The following is a 12,177-nucleotide window of genomic DNA, read 5'->3' on the forward strand; positions in this document are numbered from 1 at the left end:
TTATATTTTAAAGACATTATTAAAAAGCAAACCATCTGATTTGACTTCCTGTTCCATCTCATCCTGTTAGGCCTGTATCTAGGCTGTAACTTGTGTTGGACTAGCACAACTCTACCTGGCAGTGACTCAATTTAAATTAAGTAACATGAATCAGGAAATGGAAACTCCATCACTCCTTTCTGTAGTTTCTTAATCAGCCTCATTGTTAAAAAGATATGTGCCTTCCTTCTGAGATGAACACATCTAGGTTTCATATCCATGATTCTTGTTATCTGCTTTCTGACAAATTAAACTACCCTTTCACATCTGGCATTTTCTCTATTATGCAGTGTAATCAAAGCATTTATCAGTCCTCTTTCATACAGGCTAAATAAATAGAGTTCTTCATTTCTTACACCATCAGGCATTTTCCCCACACCTCCAATCTTTCCAGCGCTTTCCTTCTGTGTCCCCTCCACATTTACTGCACCCAACCCAAAACATTTCATGCATGCACAGACCTCCAGATCAGGGGGAGATCCTGATCTATAGCAAGGAACTCTTCCAAAATATTCTGGCTTGGCCTAATTTACTTTTTCTCAGAGAAGTTTTTTATTGGGCAGAAACCAGGGTAAGAGAGCAATGACCCAGCAGGTGTGAAGGTGCAAGAAGCCTTTCCTTGGGGACAGCAGCAGCCTTGTACCCTGGCTACATCCAGGACATCCCATCTGACTGTGCCATCAGCTCACCTGAGGGAAATGGGCTGGCCAGTTATTGTCAATTACATCAGGCTAATTAAGCTTTGATTTACAGATGTAATTTTACATAGTCATTTTATACTTGGTAGAATGTGGTTTGATTACCCCTTACTGTTGCCTTATCTTCAATAGCTACAAATGCTATTAGCAGTTGTGCAGCAACTTATTCATTTCTAACAATATGACAATAAAGCCTATACCATGGTTAACCATGCAGGAAATGTCACTTGCAAATTATCATTTCCAATTATTCAGTATTAATTTAAGGGACACGGTTATCAGTCCAGTTACAATTCTTTTCTTTATATGACCTTCTGTTTAATAGCTTAAGATTTCTTTTCTGCTCCTCTTTATTTTATTTTTCCTTTCTTTAATTTCTTTTGTATTTTCTCTCTTCTCTTCTCTTCTCTTCTCTTCTCTTCTCTTCTCTTCTCTTCTCTTCTCTTCTCTTCTCTTCTCTTCTCTTCTCTTCTCTTCTCTCTTCTCTTTTCTTTTTCTCCTCTCTTTTCCTCTTCCCCTCTTCTTTCTCTCTTTCTCCTCTTTACTTACCTTTTTCTCTTGTTTTCCCTTCAATCTGTGCAATCAGAAATTGAAAGTGAAATCCTATGAAAGATTCCATACCTCTTCTCTAAAGGGCAAGTGTTGCAAAGTCACAGAAATTGCCTAACCCAGTTCAGTGAGAGGAAGTTGATGACCATTTAGGAAAGGCTGAAAAGCTTTTATCTGTAGTATGTGAGATTCCAATAATTGTTTTAACCATCTACAGATGACTGGTAAATAAACTGAGGGGGGGTTTTATTATTATTTTTTATTATTATTTAGATGAGGAAGAGGAAAGAAAATAACCCAAGAAATCAGGTTGTTGGGGCAGTACTGTATTAATCATCCTGAAAGCTCTGGGAGCCTTGTTGGTTCTTCAGGCTATCCAGGACAGCAGAAATGGCTGAGAAAACCCTGGGTGTTTAAAAATCCCTCCAGTGGCCTTTTTTTCTCCATGGTACCTGTCTCCTCTGCCTGGGAGGAGTCGCAATCTTGGAGACATGCAGCTTCTTTCTTCTGTCAATACAAATTCAGGAGAGTCCCATCTTGGTCCTTTTACCCCAGGGCCTCTGCCACCACTCTCAAATTTGTTTGTGATTGATGTGGTGGCGCATCTCTCCCCAGCAGAGCAGTAAGGTATCTAGGTCATGCTTCAAGGAGGGATAAAGCCAGGCTCTCTCAGGGCTGAACTGTGAGATTTCACTTCCTAAATGACTGTTCAAACCAGTGGGCTATTAAGCAGGGGAGATCATACACCACTGGCTGGGTTTGCAAAGCAAAGCAGCTAAAACAGCATTTTGTGAGGGCTGTGATCCTATTAGAATATTTTAGGCAAACTCTGAGAACACCCACACAGTCAGAAGACCAAAGTCCTTCTCCACCTAGCTCAGGATCCCAATGGGGATTAGGCATAGGCCTACTCTTCCACTGCTAAATTAAGTGGCTAAGAAGAAATGGGATATTTGAATCTGGAATTGCCTACCTTCCTCCATCAGCTACAGAGGGACACCAGACAACTGGCTTAGACCAAATGCCCAAATGCATATAAATAGATAGGACACATCCCCCTTCTTGAGTCTCAGTCCTCTATTTCTAAAATGAGAAAGCTAAGATTACTTCTTTCCTTCATGGGGTTATTATTAGGGTAAAACTAACAGTGAGGTTTTTTGTACTGTTAGGACAAGGTTAGAAACTATCCAGAAGCAGCAGTGCCGTGGGGGAGAAGAAACATTTTAAAAATCAATTAATTTGCTCTGGGAGAAGGGGGAATTCATTCTTTGCTTTGTGTCTAACACATCAATTTTGCTGCTGTCTGTTCAGGCCCAGCTTGTTCCTTGGAGCTAATGATCACAGATGCAGCAGAGCTGGAATAGCTCCTTCTCCTTCACTTCCTGCTGATGGATTAGAGCACACCTTGCCTCTGTAACAACCAGAGTCTCTCCTTATCTACACAAGGAAGATCCAGGGAGCACCTTATCTGAGTGCCAAAGGAGATTGAAATTAGGCAGATCTACAGGACAATCTCCCATAAACCTGCAGAGATCTGGGAGAAGCAAGGGCAGCTCAGGCTTCCGCAAGACCACACCTAAAACAGGGCGAGCAGCGGCAGACGTTGTCATCTCATCAGTGCAGGGTGGCAGGTCCCCCCTTGTGCTTTCTCAGGAAGTTTTGTATAAACATTAACTCATTTGTGGTCGCTGAGTTTGAAACGATTATTCCCACAAACAGACCAATAGGAAGCAGAAATAGACCAAATGCGTATTTTTCAGTTTGTGGTCTCCCCCGGGTTTAAATACAAAGAGAGAGTTAACAAAATGAATGACAACATTACACCTGAAGACGATTAGGAAACAAGATAAGACACCCCTGTGTTTATCTTTGACAGCCATTACAACACAACGTAGCCAATATGTAGTTCAATCAGTTCTGATGACACTTTCTTTCTCTTTTTATGATAAGAACCGTTAGGTTTAAATCCTGCCAAGTAAACCGAGCCCAGATATTGGCGGCAGCGATAAGAGCAGCTCTGCCTTTGGGCTAATAATAGTTGATACACCTATCGGTCATAAAGCAGTTTGCAAATGTTCAGGAATTTGATTATCATTTTCCTCTAATTTACACAGAGATTTATTGAGGTAACCAGACGATTAAATGTGCTACTAGGCACTAATGGATTTTTAAAAAGTCATTTGGACATTTAACTGTCACTGAGAGTCAAGAGAGCACTTGAACCCACGTACAGATCCTGCCGGGCAGCTGCCACCTAAGCACCACTGGATTCATTTCAGCACCCAGCTGAAGGCAGTAACCCTTTAACAATGCCCTAAAACTCAGGAGCTTGTAGTCTGAAAGCTGAACAGGAGGTAAATGGGGAAGCTTGCAGGACTAATGAGGAAGTTTTGGTCATCACAGAATGCTGTGCCTGCACAGAGCCCTTGTCAAGCTCTCTACTGTCAATCCCTGTGCAATTAGCTCTACCTCACTTACTGTGGAATTAATTTCACATAGCTCTGGCAGTTAAAACTTCTACATCAGGGGTTAAAGTTAAATAAATTCGTTCACTTGTGACTCACTCTCACTTTTGGCCCAGCTTTTCAATTCGCTCCAGTGATGGGGAGAAGGACAAGAGTACAACTTAATGAACAATGAATGAGATTTAAAAAACAACAATGTGTTTAAACCTGCATTGTTTCAGGCTCCCCATGCATCAGTATTAGGGCAGGCAGAAGGCTGGGACTGGAGGACACAGGCTGGCTTTGACATGCACATTTCTTTTTGCAAACTTCCCAAGGAGCTTAAGATGATGCTCAACTTCAAGGGATGTAAGAGTATCTTCTAGTCCTAGAGAACAAGTCAGAGGAAACCAAAAGTGGCACTTCATTCTTTTTCCACCCAGTCATGTGCAGATGGACTGATGCAGAATCTTTAATTTGGCTTGTATAGCTTCACCTTACACGTGATTAAACCTTTCTCAGATAATCAGATATTCACAATACCTGGCTATGTGTCATTTCAGGAGATTGTCAGGATGTTTACTGGCTCTCTAAGGCTAGAAAGAGGATTTTTTTTTTTTGCCAAGGAGCAGGGAAAGAAGTTTATCTGTTCGGTTACTTTGAATTTGGTGGTGATTTGCTGTTTTCATTGCTATGTATTGAGAGAGGCAAATAAAGAAACTGCCATTTAAACCACAAATGGAGTTAAAAATTAACATAGTCAAGGCAGTAACCAATGCCTTTTTCATAGTGATGGGTTATGACTTGGCTAAACAATGCAACCTTTAATTGTCTGCAAGTGTAATTTCCAAAAACCTCCCTCCTAAACTGTAGTTTAGGTCTCTCTCTGAGCTCTCTTTAGGCAGATGCAGCTTTTCATCCAAAATCAAAGATTCTGTGACAATTTGGCAGCAACAAGAAGGTTCTGTGCTAACATATCTGGAAATGTATGTTCTTTCAGACCTTGTTTGAAAGGAATATCACTGTGGGTCTTGCCCATCCAGAGGAAATGGAAACTGAATTCTTTGACATCAGCAGAGGAAGAGAGGGCCGCCCCAGGTGCTTCATGTGGCACGCGGCTCTGTGAACCTGTACCCAAAATCAGAGCTTTGTGCAAGCACACAGACAGGCACCTGAATCCCACAGAGATTGCAAGGCAGATACCAACAGCATATCCTTCCACAGGATGTTTTTTAGCTGGCAAATCTCATGCAGAAAGGTCTCACTAACCTACATGGAGTCAGCCCTGATGACTGTCTCAAGGTGAGTCTGGAAACTCAGCACTGAACGAGGCACTGCAAGGATGTTTTCTACCTAAAATGGAATAAATGTCAAAAAATGTATACCAGTTGTTTTGTGAGCTTTGCAATGAATTTTTGGTTGAATCCATGGAAAAATAGCCCAACAGCTTTGTCAGATCATAAGCCTGGTGTCAGTATTCCAGGTGTGGCTCAGTCAAACAAATGAGCAATAATAGGATCACAGAATCACAAAACGTTTTAGGTTGGAAAAGAACTTAAAGATCATACCATTTTAACCCCTTTTCTGTGGCCAGGGGTATTTTCCACTATCCCAGGTTGCTCAAACCCCATCCAACCTGTCCTTGGACACTTCCAGGCATGGGGCAGCCACAGCTTCTCTGGGCAACCTTACCCAGAGAAGGGCCAGGGCCTTACCCCACACAGAGTAAAGCATTTATTCCTAATATCGGATCTTTTAGTCTGAAGGCATTCCCCCTAGTCCTATCACTCCATGTCCTCCAAAATCCCTCTCCAGGTCTCTTGTAGAGCCCCTTTAGGTGCTGGAAGAGTCTCTGAGGTCTCCCTGGAATCTTCTCTTCCCCAGGGTGAACAGCTCCTTCTGGTCCATGTCCTTCCTGGTCCCAACTAGATAAGATCATCTCCTCAACTTAGATTTGTGTTCAGGCAGACCTCTGGCCACTGCCTTTCCCCAAAACCAAGATACCTACTCAGTATTCCTTCTAAAACAGAGGAAGCATTCAGAAAATTAAATATGTATGTTCATGAAAACTAGGTGAGCAGCTATTTCTTCCTTCTCTCTTTCACAGCACTAAGAGTGGAGGAGCATTGAGATGTGTTGAAGCAAACAGAAAGACTTTAGAAAGGTATGGGATAGTGAAAAAGGCATAATTTTGGAAATTAAGGCAAGAAATAACAGCAGCTGGATCAAGATTTCTACTTCCACTCCTGGAAGAGAAAAAACCAATCAATACCATCAGGTACAATTAAGACATCCCTTCACTATACATACCCCCACTCTCAGATTCAAGGTTTTATCCCAGGTGGCTTTGTGGCACCATCCCTAAATTAGATAAATGCAAGTCAGAGAAAATCCAAGCCAAATGTTTCCACTGGGATTATTAACTTCATTCCTTCAGAAAATAGTGACTTCATCTCATCTGTATTTTTTAAAAAATTAACTGTGATAAAATCTAAATGTATTTATGATTTACAAGAAAAAATTCTTGTCTTCAATGTTGTTGCCATATTCAAAACATTTCTATTTTAGTCCAGAATTGGGTTATAAATCAAAACAGACAAGTCAAATCAATGAAGTAAAAAAGAAATTGTCAATTCCACTTATCCTACACATCATTTCAGAATTTTGGCCATGCAGGTGTTTTTTCTTTTTCTTACCAATGGAAAACAGAAATAAAAAAAAAAATTTGGAATCCCCTGTAGCATAATAACCCTGACTTCCTATTCCAAGTGCTTCACTCCTGCAATATTTTCAGCTCAGATTCCTCTCAGCTGAATTCTTGTCCTTACAGATAAGGAAAGTGACTTTCTTAATTTTACATTTATTTGGGATAGTTCTAGAAAAATAATTATTTATAATACTTTTAATTTACTTTGAATTCCCTAAATCTACTTCCCAGGTTTTTACCAAGCTTCAAGATCCACCTTTGAATTCACATCTCTCTCATAGTGAAGAGAAAACCTTGTTTGATAATGGATGGGAAGACAGTGGGGCAAGGTTGCTGATACAGCATAGAAAAGAATTGGTGCACACAGCTAATCTGTGTTTATTAATTTTTTATCAGGTCCTTTCCTCTCTCCATTCTGTGCAAATAACATAAGTGTGCATTAAAATGGAAGCAGATTAGTGATTCACTGGACTCTGGGAGACTACACTCCTGCTTAGGGTTGAACATGAGTCTAAAATTAAAGTTAATCGAATCCAGCCAGATTTACAAAAGTTTTTAAATGCCTGAGGATGCAAACAGTGTAACCTCTCAACCCTTACTCTAAGTGCATCTTTTCTTTTATTAATTTTTGCCATGAGTGCAGAGAAGGCTGGCTGCACACAGGATGCAGGTAGATAACACAGATGAATTCATTTAAGTACTGCAGCTGGGGTGGTCTCACTCCTTCCTTCCTTCCTACTCCTCCACTTCTTACCTACATCCTTCCACCACTCCCATCAGCTCCCAGGGCACCTCAGGCCCCGTTCTGAACCAGATCAGCTCTGAACTGGCAGAAAAAAACAACACAGCAACAGAACTGGGCTGCTTTGTGCCAGGTTTTTGCCAGGTTACAAAAGAGCGGTATCTCAGCAAAGAGTTCAGTGTGTTTCAGCATGTGGAGGGATTGGGTTAATAAAATCAGTAGTTGGGCTCGATGATCTTAGAGGTCTTTTCCAACCTAAATGATTCCATGATTATGTGATGGTGCCCAGAGATGGGAGGAATGAAAAAAAAAAAAAAAAAAAGGGAGAGGAGAGAAGGAATCCTTTTAGATTAGCAGGGAGTAGCACTACACCATAGACAAAGCATTGCAATTGCCACTCACACCATGGCTTCAGAGTAAAATCTAACCTGAAGAGGCTTTGTCTTCTAACAAAAATAACCACAAAGTTCAAAAAGGCATCTCTTAATGTTTTTAGAAGATTGTGCTGAATAATAGATGTGGCTTCATGTTTGAAACTTTGCCTGTTTAAACATGATATGACCACAATCTTGTTTTTGCACTTGTAATTTAGTTAGAGAAAGAAACTGAGAGAAAAATAAATCTGTGAATGTTCATTAATGACTGTGTAAACAGTGAGTAATGGCTTCACAGGCTTTTTTTTTTTTTTTTTGCAAATATTCAGTAAGTAGGACATGCAATTCCTAGTGAATTATTACTGCAATGCCTGGATATTCCTAGATGGATATTTTATCAGCATTTTCTGGGAATTTGCAGCCATGGTCAGCAAGGTGTTGTTCAGCAATCCATCAGCTACTCTTCTCTACTGTCCTCTACTACTCTACTCTGGTGAAACCTCACCAGAACTCCATCCAGTCTGGGACCCCCAACACAGGAAAAACATGGGAATGTGGAATGAGTCCAGAGGAGAGACACTAAGTTTATCATAGATGTTGGAACTAAATGATGATTAATGTCCCTTCCAACCCATATCACTCCATTGTTCTATGATTTCCATATGATGCTTCATTTATTTTGGCAGGTTTAACAGTGTCTCTAAACTGATGGGGAAAAAAAAAACTTCCAATAATTACTCAGCTATTATATGAGTTTGTACAAAGTATGCCACAAATAAGTCAGCATTTGTTTTGGAAAGCTGCGTAGCAAAAGTTTTCTAACACTTTTCCTCATCCTCCAGAAAGGGTTTCAGAATTACAGAAGAGATCTCACTTTGTCAGCCCTCAGCATGTGCTGATTGCTTGCTCTCACAACAGGAGAACCACAAAGCTTGATAGCTGTACCTTTTGCAGCCTTCTTTACAACTCTAACAAATCCTCTCTTTAAAAATTAACAGAAAATCCAACTCCAGAAGGTGGCAAAATTCCTTCTTTAGGGTGCAACAAAGATGGCCTTCATTTGTGTCTGACCTGAGCAGGGATTTTGGTCTTCCTTTGGAGGCCAAGTTTCAGGTGTAAAACTCCCAGATGAAGCTGTGCCAAAGGGAGAGAGTGGGGGTTACATTTTTCAGGCAGGGAAATTTACTTCTTAATGTTCAATCCATGCATAGTCCTTGAACAATGGGCTGGCTTCTTTTCCCCCTCTGGCAACTGAATCATGTTGTACTGTAAATAATGTCCTGCAGCGTGGCCCTCCCCCTTCCTAAGGAAAAAGAAAAAGGAAAAATATAAACCTCTCCCATAGCTGGCTGCGCTGATATTATTACTCATTGACTGCATCAGCACAGGTCTACATTAGACACTTGTCAAAATCTCTGCCAAGAGAAAGTTTTCATTTTCATCAATTTATTTTTAGTAGAGCAGCTGGGAAATCCAGCGACTGGCTGAGTGGAGACCTGGAGATTGCAGTGGATAAGCTCTTTTTCCAAATGCACTTCAGGCTCCCTCTGCCTACAAGTGAAACCTCTCCCTGGGAACTTCTGTTGACCAGGCTGGACAAGAGCAGCCCTTTACTCCCCAGGCTCCTGGGACTCTGCCCAGTTCTAAACAAAAAAAAACCCCGTTTACATCAGTGGTTTATTTATCTGTCCCACCTACTGTGGTGACACAGGGGACAGGGGTGGTGGACAGTTCAAGTCACATGTGCCAGAGGTGCTTGCAATGCCATGGGAAGAATTTGCCATATTCATTGGTCTGGAATTAACCACCATGTGGTTCCTTTCAGTTGCTTCTTTCTAGGATAAGCCAGAAACACAGGGTCCTTCTATACTCAGCAGAGAACACAGCACCCTGAAATGTTATCAGCTTGACTCTTCCAGTCACTTTATTTAGGATGGGACAATCATCCTGAGGAAGTGCTTGTTGTTCCCTGTCGATTATAGAGGGTCTGTGTGCCCTAAACTTCAACTTGGGGAGAGGAGTTCTCCCTAAAGTATGACTTGATATTTTTGTCCTTGTGGTAGCATCAAGCAATTGGGACACAACTATTATTTTGCTCTACAAAAGTGAATGAAATCAAGTTCTAAAAAGCGATTCAAAAGACCCTGCTGTTCATGGATTCTTTTTGGGATAACATCTCAATTCCTAGGCCAGTGAAGGCTAAGCAGCATGTTAGTCAGGTTTTCTACTACTCAGATGAGTTCTCCAGTGTCTAATATAATTGCTGAGTTTAGAACAATGTTTTTCTCTTTAGGTTAACATCTCAGCGAGAGAGCTGATTTGTCAAGCTCTTTTCTCAGGTTTTATAGAAATATAATATCTTTGAGCCACTATTGCTTTTCTCTTATTTCCCCCACTTCAATTTAATGTAGCAGGTTAATATTTCCCTGTCAGTGAAATGAAATAATTTCTGGTTTGTTTTTGTTTTTGTTTTTGTTTTTGTTTTATTAATATTTGAAAAAAGGCCAATAACGGGGACAAAATACTACGGAAGATAAACCCAGTTTGCTAAATGAAAACTTTCACACTTGCTGATATGATTTACAGACTCCCAGGCTGCCTTGAAGTTCTCCATCCTCTCACTTTCCCTCCACAAGACCCAAAACCCCAGATGTGGTAGGACAACTGCTCCGTCATCCGTGTCTGCTCCTGTCTCGTGACAGTGCAGAAATCACAGCCTTGTGCTACCTGTGGTGGGGAAAGAGGCTCCATGGCAGGACCAACGAGCCAATCTGATGTCCCTCAGAAGTAGAAGAATGGTTTGGCTTGCCAAAATTTGTGTCAGTACTGATGGAAACTGCCAGTATCACAGCAGGAAACAGGAGCATTCAGAGATCCAGAAGAATTCCATGCCTCATCCCTACATAGGTTTTATCTACACAGAATAGCTGAAATTGTTTAAATTTGATTAAAGAAAATAAAGCGTATTAATTTACAATAGAATAAAAATATAAAATAAAATATAATTAAAATTAAAAGTCCCTGGAGAGGAACTTTTTTATAAGGGAAACCAAGGGCAGTGGCTTTAATCTGAGAGGGCATGTTTAAATCAGATATTAGAAAGAAATTCTTCCCTGTGAGGGTGGTGAGGCCCTGGCACAGGGTGCCCAGAGCAGCTATGGCTGCCCCTGGATCCCTGGAAGTGCCCAAGGCTGAACAGGGCTTGGAGCAGCCTGGGCTAGTGCAAGGTGTCACTGCCCATAGAAGGGAGTTGGAACAAGATGGCCTTTAAGGTCACTTCTAACCCAATTTCCATGAATTTTTCATTCTGTATGGACTTCAGAGCAACCACATAGTCCTTCAAAAGATAACCTAAATCAGCCTGGGAATTGCTGTAAGTATATTTTCTGTGGAAAGCTGGGGAGAACTATTCCATGAGCTGCTGAGAACAGTTTATGAAGTGCTTCAAATCTTCTGATTCAGAAAAATTCTCATTTCCATATATAAAACTGATCCATCAGAAGAGGTATTTATTTTTTTTTTCTAAATAACAATAATCAACACAAGCTCTGTCTAAATTTTTGACTGTTACGTAGGACATAACAATATTTGGTTTTCTTGTGTTCAATTAGACAATTAAACAATTATTTGTCTTGTGGGCAGACAAAATTTTAATTTTTCAGAACATCTGCAGCAATGAATTGTAAGTACAGCATCAATGTGACCTCCATGTGACGAAGCAATTTAAAAATAAAAAAAAAAAACAACTTTTGGTGAAATTACTGGGGCAAGTAGTTTTAATGCAAGTATTCATTCAGTGCTGCAATAATAAAGGATTCAAATAAATCCAAGTGAAACATTAAGCAGAACTTTGTGTGTATGTAGGAGGGATGCCCTGGGGAGCACACTGTGGTTATGCAGCATTCACAGAGACAGGACGTTAAACACACACGCACAAAAAACGCAAAGTTAAAATATTGTGAAGACCTTGCCATAAACCTGCCAGAAATCAGAGAAATTTGGAGCAATGATAACTCACAAGGGGTTTGATTCTACTCTCACTCATGCTGACTCCACATCAGTGTCATGTGTTTGACATCCCAGGCTTTGCTATCAATTCACACCCGTTTAGGAAGAGCCGGGTTCTGCCCAATTAACTGTTGATGTTCTGCTACTTAACTGTGACCTCAGGACCAAAACAGCCATCAAAGGGACCTCTTCATTCCAAGCCTTTGTTTTGATTAGATCAACATTTGGAGAGAAAAAAAAACCCCGTGTGTGCAATCTTTCATGCTGTCCTTCAGTCCCTGAATTATTTCCATTATTAAAAATTGACCTGCAGTGAACAATGATTCCCATAGAAACACAGAATCACAGTATCAGTGTTTAGGTTGGAAGGAACCTTAGAGATCCTCTAGTTCCAGGCCCTCTGCCACGGGCAGGGACACCGTCCACTAGATCAGGCTCCATCCAACCTGGCCTTGAACATTTCCAGGGATGAGACATCCACAGCTTCTCTGGACAACTTGTTCCAGTGCCTCACCACCCTCACAGTAAAGAGTTCCTTCCTAATATCCAATATGTCTTGCTCCTCAGCATTTGCCTTCAACAGATCTTATTAGTCTGGGCAAAGCTCCATCCTAAC

The sequence above is a fragment of the Molothrus aeneus genome, chromosome 5 (assembly GCF_037042795.1).
Source record: "Molothrus aeneus isolate 106 chromosome 5, BPBGC_Maene_1.0, whole genome shotgun sequence".
In the NCBI taxonomy this organism is placed as follows: Eukaryota; Metazoa; Chordata; class Aves; order Passeriformes; family Icteridae; genus Molothrus; species Molothrus aeneus.